Source organism: Aulostomus chinensis, chromosome 22 (genome assembly GCF_037954235.1).
Source record: "Aulostomus chinensis isolate RoL2024-O1b breed Wild chromosome 22, RoL_Achi_v1.0, whole genome shotgun sequence".
NCBI classification, from domain to species: domain Eukaryota; kingdom Metazoa; phylum Chordata; class Actinopteri; order Syngnathiformes; family Aulostomidae; genus Aulostomus; species Aulostomus chinensis.
The window spans coordinates 22,986,008-22,992,609 of record NC_141341.1 but is presented as its reverse complement, the minus strand read 5'-3'; positions in this window follow the sequence as shown (position 1 = coordinate 22,992,609).

Sequence of the window (6,602 nt, the reverse complement as noted above, 5' to 3'; positions counted from 1 at the left end):
AACAGTACCAGAGAGGCCCACCAGGTGTCTGAGTCTGTTTAATAAAATCTGGTGATCTACTGTATCGAAGGCAGCGCTCAGATCCAGTAGTACCAGGACTGTGAGTTTTTGTTTATCACCTGATATAATTTAAAATCTTTAAAAGAGCTGTCTCGGTACTGTGGTTTGTCCTAAAACCAGACTGATACTTCTCTTAAAATATTGTTACTATTTAAGAAATAATTTACTTGGTTAAAAACCAGTTTTTCTAAAATTTTGCTTAAAAATGCGGTAGTTATTAAAAGAATCAGGATCTAAATTGCTCTTCTTCAGAAGGGGCTTCACCACCGCCATTTTAAAGGCAGTGGGGAGGACACCCGTCTGAAGAGAGCAATTTACAATCCTTAAAATCTGTTCCTCAAAGAATTCATAAAATGTTTTGTGACGTGGGAATTGGATCGAAAAGGCAGGTTATTGAGTTAACTTGGGAGAAAACTCAACCAAGTGTCCTTGCATCGACCAGGGAAAAACTCTCCAGTGTTTCCTCAGGTAAAAGCAACTCTTCAGATGTGTTAAAAGACTGGATCTAATATTGTCGATTTTACTTCTGAAGTGGTCTGCAAAGTCCTCACAGAGGGCGTCTATGGGAGTCTTAAGAGATTTTTTTAAATTGGAATTTGATAGTGTAAAAAAGAAATTTGGAATTGTTTTTATGGTCTGCGATGAGTTTTGAAAAATGGGATGTTCTTTCCTTTTTGACTGAGTGCTCTGTAAAATCTCAATAAAATTTGCGGCCACTTCGGGGGTCAGGTAGCGTTTCCTCACCGTTCTCACCAGGGCCTCCAGGTGGTTAAAATACACACAGTAGTGGTCAGACACAGCCAGGTGGACAACAGAGGACACACCAGTGGATAGGCCAAAAGTTGTGACCAAATCCAGGGTGTGTCCTCTGTTGTGATTTGGCTGTGTGATGTGCTGTTTAAAATCCATAAAGCTTAAGATATTTAAAAATTCTCTGGACACTGAGTCAGAGACTTTGTCCATGTGCAGATTAAAATCACCAGTTATTAAAATCCTGTTGTAGGTAGTGTAGGAATTTTTCAACAAGTCATCATTAATCAATCAGAAGGACCCACAGAGTATATGTATTGCGCTGTTCAAAATCCGGAGAGGACACCTTCCAGTTGGTTCAAAAGAATTTATTCAGATTAATAGGAAAGAATACAGAGCTCTGGAGATCGTCTTCCCCTATGCTGGAGTCAGCATACGCAGATGCGTCGTCCCTGGCGTTGGGGCAAGAAGTCCAACGATCTAACTATCTTCTCCAGTTTTATGTGTTACAAGGAGGCGCTTACGTGATCGCTTCTGCGTGCAAGTGTGTATTTTTGATCTTCATGTCTGTTGCAGGATCTTCTGTCTGACCCAATGCCAGTCCCTTCTGGTCCATCGTGGCCTTGTTGTTGCAGCTGTAAAGATTAAAACCTCGTTCCGATTCACGGCCATGCTCTTATCTTTCACGGCCTCATCCCACCATAGAAATTCTTGTGGACCCTGTTCTGACTTAATTAGCTTGAGGGAGTGATGCTAGCATGAGCTACACTCCCGCTATTCCCTGTTGTGACCTTTTCACCTGTCCACTCTAAACAGTCTGGTCTGTGCTTCACTGCTGGTAGTAAGTGTTTTTCTGTTGTCTTGTATCTTGGAATGTCGATCTGTGTTGTCTCCAGTATTTATAAGTTCCTTCCTAGAGTCGCAATGGCACCAACTAATCCTGGTGCTTTGGAGATTTGTAGGACCCCTCTGTAAAACACCTTTTACTACTTCCAGATGTTCATGAGGTCAAATAAGGTGACTTGTAGCTAAGTCATTGATTCTGCCTGGGATGCATGAGCAGGAGATCCCGGTACCGCTACTAACACTAAAGAAATACATTGATGAACTAAATACAGTGTTGGAACCTTTCCTACCTTTGGGAACTGCCACAGAAACATCTTCATTACAACTACCTTGTGTGTCCTTCATTCTATTTTAAGTGAATGTATGTATAAATTTAACTACAGTTTAAGCAAATATATATAAATTTGTCTACAGTAGTGTGTAAGATGGTTAGTAGTTCTGAAAATTCACTGTTAAAATAGTTAGAGTGGTGGGGTGGTCTATAAACTGTGATACAAAGGATAGGAGGGCTGCTAAAAACAAATGCATGGTACTCAAATGATGTGTAACTGTTGACAGAAACCTTGTTTGAGTTCAGTGGGTTTTTAACAATTGAGGCAGTGCCTCCTCCCTTTCTACCCCCGCTTATTGAAAATAAAAAATTAAAATTTGACGGGCAAGCCTCGGTAAAAACTGGAGCATCAGTGCCAAGCCATGTCTCTGTCAACAGGAGAATGTCTAATTTATTGTCTAAAATCATGTCATGTACAATAAATGTTTTATTTAAAAGAGACTGCACGTTCAGGACTGCTAAGTTAATGTTAGTGCTGAACGTGCGGTCGTCATTGTGATGTTGTAAAATGGAAGCCGGTGTGACAGAGATTAAATTAACTGGGTTAATGGTCTGTGGAGTAGATGATTTATTAACTCTCTTTGAGATTTTCACTGGGATACCAGATATGGAAGTGGACTGGGACAGTGTTGTTAATGAGACTGGTTGGATGAGAGGAGAAACAATAGTGGGATGGGGCATTGCTGGAGGTGGATGGTAGGGGAAGTTAGTGGTGGAGGTAGTGACCTGTGGCAGTACCACAGAGGGGGAAATCGGTCAGTCAGGTGTGTGTGTGTGTGTGTGTGTGTGTGTGTGTGTGTGTGTGTGTGTGTGCTCTGAACAGCATGCAGGATGTTGTGTCCAAGTACCCTGCTGCCCAGACGAGAGGGGTGGACTGTGTCTGCTCTGTAAAACACGGAGTGATTCCAGAATAAATTAAAATTATCAATAAAACCGGACCCGCGAGGACAGGTGGAGTGGAGCCAGGTGTTCCGGCTGAGAAGTATGCTGAAGCACCCAATGCCTCGGCCGAAGGAGGGGAGGGGCCCCGAGATAAGAACAAACTTCCCCCAGCTGCTCGGAAATTTAAAAAGTTTTTTAAAATGCTCCTTGGTCACCTCAGACTCACAGTATGAAGTATCGTTAAAACCCAGGTGGATAACTACTCTCTTGACTGAGGATGGAAGTGAGCCCAGCAGCTCTGGGAGTTTTTGGAAGAGAGCTGGGACGGTGAAGCCTGGGAAACAGTGGGTAACAGCAGACATACTTCACGGTGGAGTCTCCGATTATTGCATAGTCGGGGGGAACAGTGGGCGAGGATGCGGGGATGAAGATGAGGTGGGAAGTGGAGGAGACTTGTTGCCGGCTGGAGGGATCTCCACTAACTTGCGGTGGGGAAGGCTGCCAGAGTGACGGCACATCGCTTCTTTCAGGAGCTCACAGCGGGCAGGGGAGGTCGAGCTGCGGGGTGGCCTGATAGCTCCAGCGCTGTCAGCCGTACAGTAACCACCAGCCACTGGCGCAGGGACAGCCGCAGCACCAGCGGGCGCAACGTCCCGGTCCTGGCGGGGTGGGACTGGAGGCACAGGATCAGCGGCCCCCGTGACTGGGAACTCCTCCATGGACAGCACATCATAGGGGTCGGACGTGCTCAAAGCCAGGATGGAAGGGGCTGTGTTCTCATCCTTTTTCCGCCCTTTTTTTGCCAACACCTCAGACCAGGAAGGCTCACAGGCGGGTGCTGAACAAGGTGAATGAGAGCAGGGAGAGGAAGGGTCCCACATCACTGTGTCGTCGGCTAGCTTGCTGGATTGCTCTGCTCTGCTCAGAATAAGGCTGGATAATTAGGGGAATTGAGTGGTGAAGCCAGACAGCTGTAGATCCCTCTTCTCCAGCTCAGCTGAAAGGCGCTTGACGTCCTCCTTGAGGTCGGCGATCTTTTTATATGCCTTTTGAAGGAGAGGACCGTCCTCACAGTGGACCGGAAAGACCCTAGAAGAGACCATCATACTCTGAAAGAGACAAAACAACAACCGCCAGAGAGCGCCAGAAAGGGGAGAATGGTGCGGTGCAGTGGGCTCAGGTGTGTAACAGGCCAGGGAAATGGCAGCTGTAACCCGGGGCAGGTCAGGAGACATACCGCCGAGGGCCCTGAAACGGGTCCGCTGCTGATGGATGTCTCAGGTAAGTCTCCGCTTGACAGCTGGTTGTTTTTCCTCGTCAGTATAATCCCCAGCCGATGGGTTAAAGCAGCTGTCTGTGTGTTCCTACGGTGTTTGTGTTGAGTTGGAGGCGGACAGGAGCGTCTCGAATTCACGGTGGTGGACGGGCACATCTCTTACTTCCCTCAGCAAAGGGAAGGACTGCCCTTCCTTAGCCGTGGAATGCAGGTTTGAATTTGGTGACCCCTGGACCAACACTCTCCACTTCCCCTGCTTCAGAGGGATTGGACTCTCTACTTCGCTGGAGTTGCTCCGGGTAAGAGGCAGAGGGCTGGGGTGAGCTTTCTGATAGCCCCCAGACTCTCTGCCTGTATGTTGAAGTTTACCCCGGTGGGCGAAAGGGTTGCTTCCCTGTGCCTTCGGGTCAGGGAACGGGTCCTGATTGTTATCTGCACATATGCACCGAACAGCAGTTCAGAGTACCCAACCTTTTTGGAGTCCTTGGGAAGGTTACTGGATGGTGCCCCGACTGGGGACTCCATTGTCCCACTGGAGGACTTCAATGCTCACATGAGCAAAGTCAACGTTACCTGGAGGAGCATGATTGGGAGGAACAGAAGGACCTGAACCTGAATGGTGTGCAGTTGTTGGACTTCTGTGCAAGTCACAGTTTGTCCATAACTAACATCATGTTTGAACATAAGGATGCCCACCGGTGCACATGGCACCACGACATCTTGGGTCGAGGGCCCATCCATCCATTTTCTTCCACTTATTCCTGTTAAGGGTCAGTGGGGGCTGGAGCCTATCCCAGCGGCTACGGGAGAGAGGTGGGGTACACCCTGGACAGGTCACCAGTCCATCGCAGGGTCAACATATATAGACAAACCACCATTCACACTCACAGCCATACCTATGGTCAATTTAAAGTATCCAATTAGCCTAGTCCCCAATTGCATGTCTTTGGATAGTGGGAAGAAGCTGGAGTACTAGAGAGAACCCACCCAGGCACAGGGAGAACATGCAAACTCCACACAGAAAGATCCCGTGCCTGAGCAAGCACTCAAACCCGAAACCTTCTTGCTGTGAGGCGACAGTGCTTACCACTGGTTACCACTTACCACCGGTTCGAAGGTCTGTGATGGATTTTATAGTCATATAATCTGACCTTCGACTGCATGTTCTGGACACTCAGGTGAAAAGAGGAGCTGAGCTGTCAACTGATCACCATCTGGTGGTGAGTTGGATCAGATAGCAGGGGAAGACACCACCCAGACCTGGCAGGCGCAAACGAGTAGTTAGGGTTTGCTGGGAACTTCTGGCAGAAGAACCTGTCAGAATGATCTTCAACTCCCACCTCCGGCAGAGCTATTACCACATCCCAGGGGCAGTGGGGGACATTGAGTCTGAAAGACCCATGTCCGCTCTGCCATTGTCGAGGCTGCTGTTGTGAGCTGGGGCCAGTCGCGGTGGTAATCCCCGAACCCGCTGGTGGACACCAGTGGTGAGGAGAGCATCAGGCTGAAGAAGGAGGCTTACAGGGCAAGGTTAGACTGTGGGTCTCCAGAGGCAGCCCACCGGTACTGACCGGCCAAGCAGAGTGCAGCCATGGCGGTCACCAAGGCAAAAACTCAGGTGTGGGAGGAGTTCGGTGAGGCCATGGAGAAGTATTGGTCGGCAAATCGTCCGTCACCTCGGGGGGGGGCGGAGACTTGCCCACACTGTTTACACAGGGACAGGAGGCTGGTGACGTCAACTGGGGAGATAATAGGGTGGTGGAAGGAATACTTTGAGAGACTCCTCAATCCAGCCAACACATATTCCATGGAGGAAACAGAGTTTGAGGAGTGCGGGGGGGGGGGGGGGGCGCATCTGGCGTCCAATCTCAGAAGTCCCTGAGGCAGTAAAGCAACTCTGCAGTGGCAGAGCTCCGAGGCTGGATGAGATCCACCCTGTGTATCTCAAGGCTCTGGATGTTGTGGGGCTGTATTGGTTGACACGTCTCAGCAACATTGCATGGACATCGGGTGTGGTGGGCCCCATCTTTAAGAAAGGGGACCAGAGAGTGTGTGCCAACTATTGGGGAATCACACTCTTCAGCCTCCCTGAAAAGGTCTATGCCAGTGTACTGGAGAGTAGGGTGAGGGCGATAGTCGAACCTCAGATTGAGGAGGGGGCATGGGAGTTTGCCCAACCAGTCCACTTGTGTTTTGTGGATCTAGAGAAGGCTTATGACCATGTTCCCAGGGGCACCCTGTGATTCAGATTCAGAAAACTTTATTGATCCCAAAAGGGCAATTCATTTGCACTAGCCAGCTCACAGTCACACAACATCCACGTGGGGGGATACTTTGGGAGTATGGGGTGGATGGCCCTTTACAAAGGGCCATTTAGTCTGTCTACCAGAGGAGTGAGAGTCTGACCTGTGCCCCTCCTCTCTACCTGCGTTGCGGTAAGCGTGTGACCTCACTTCC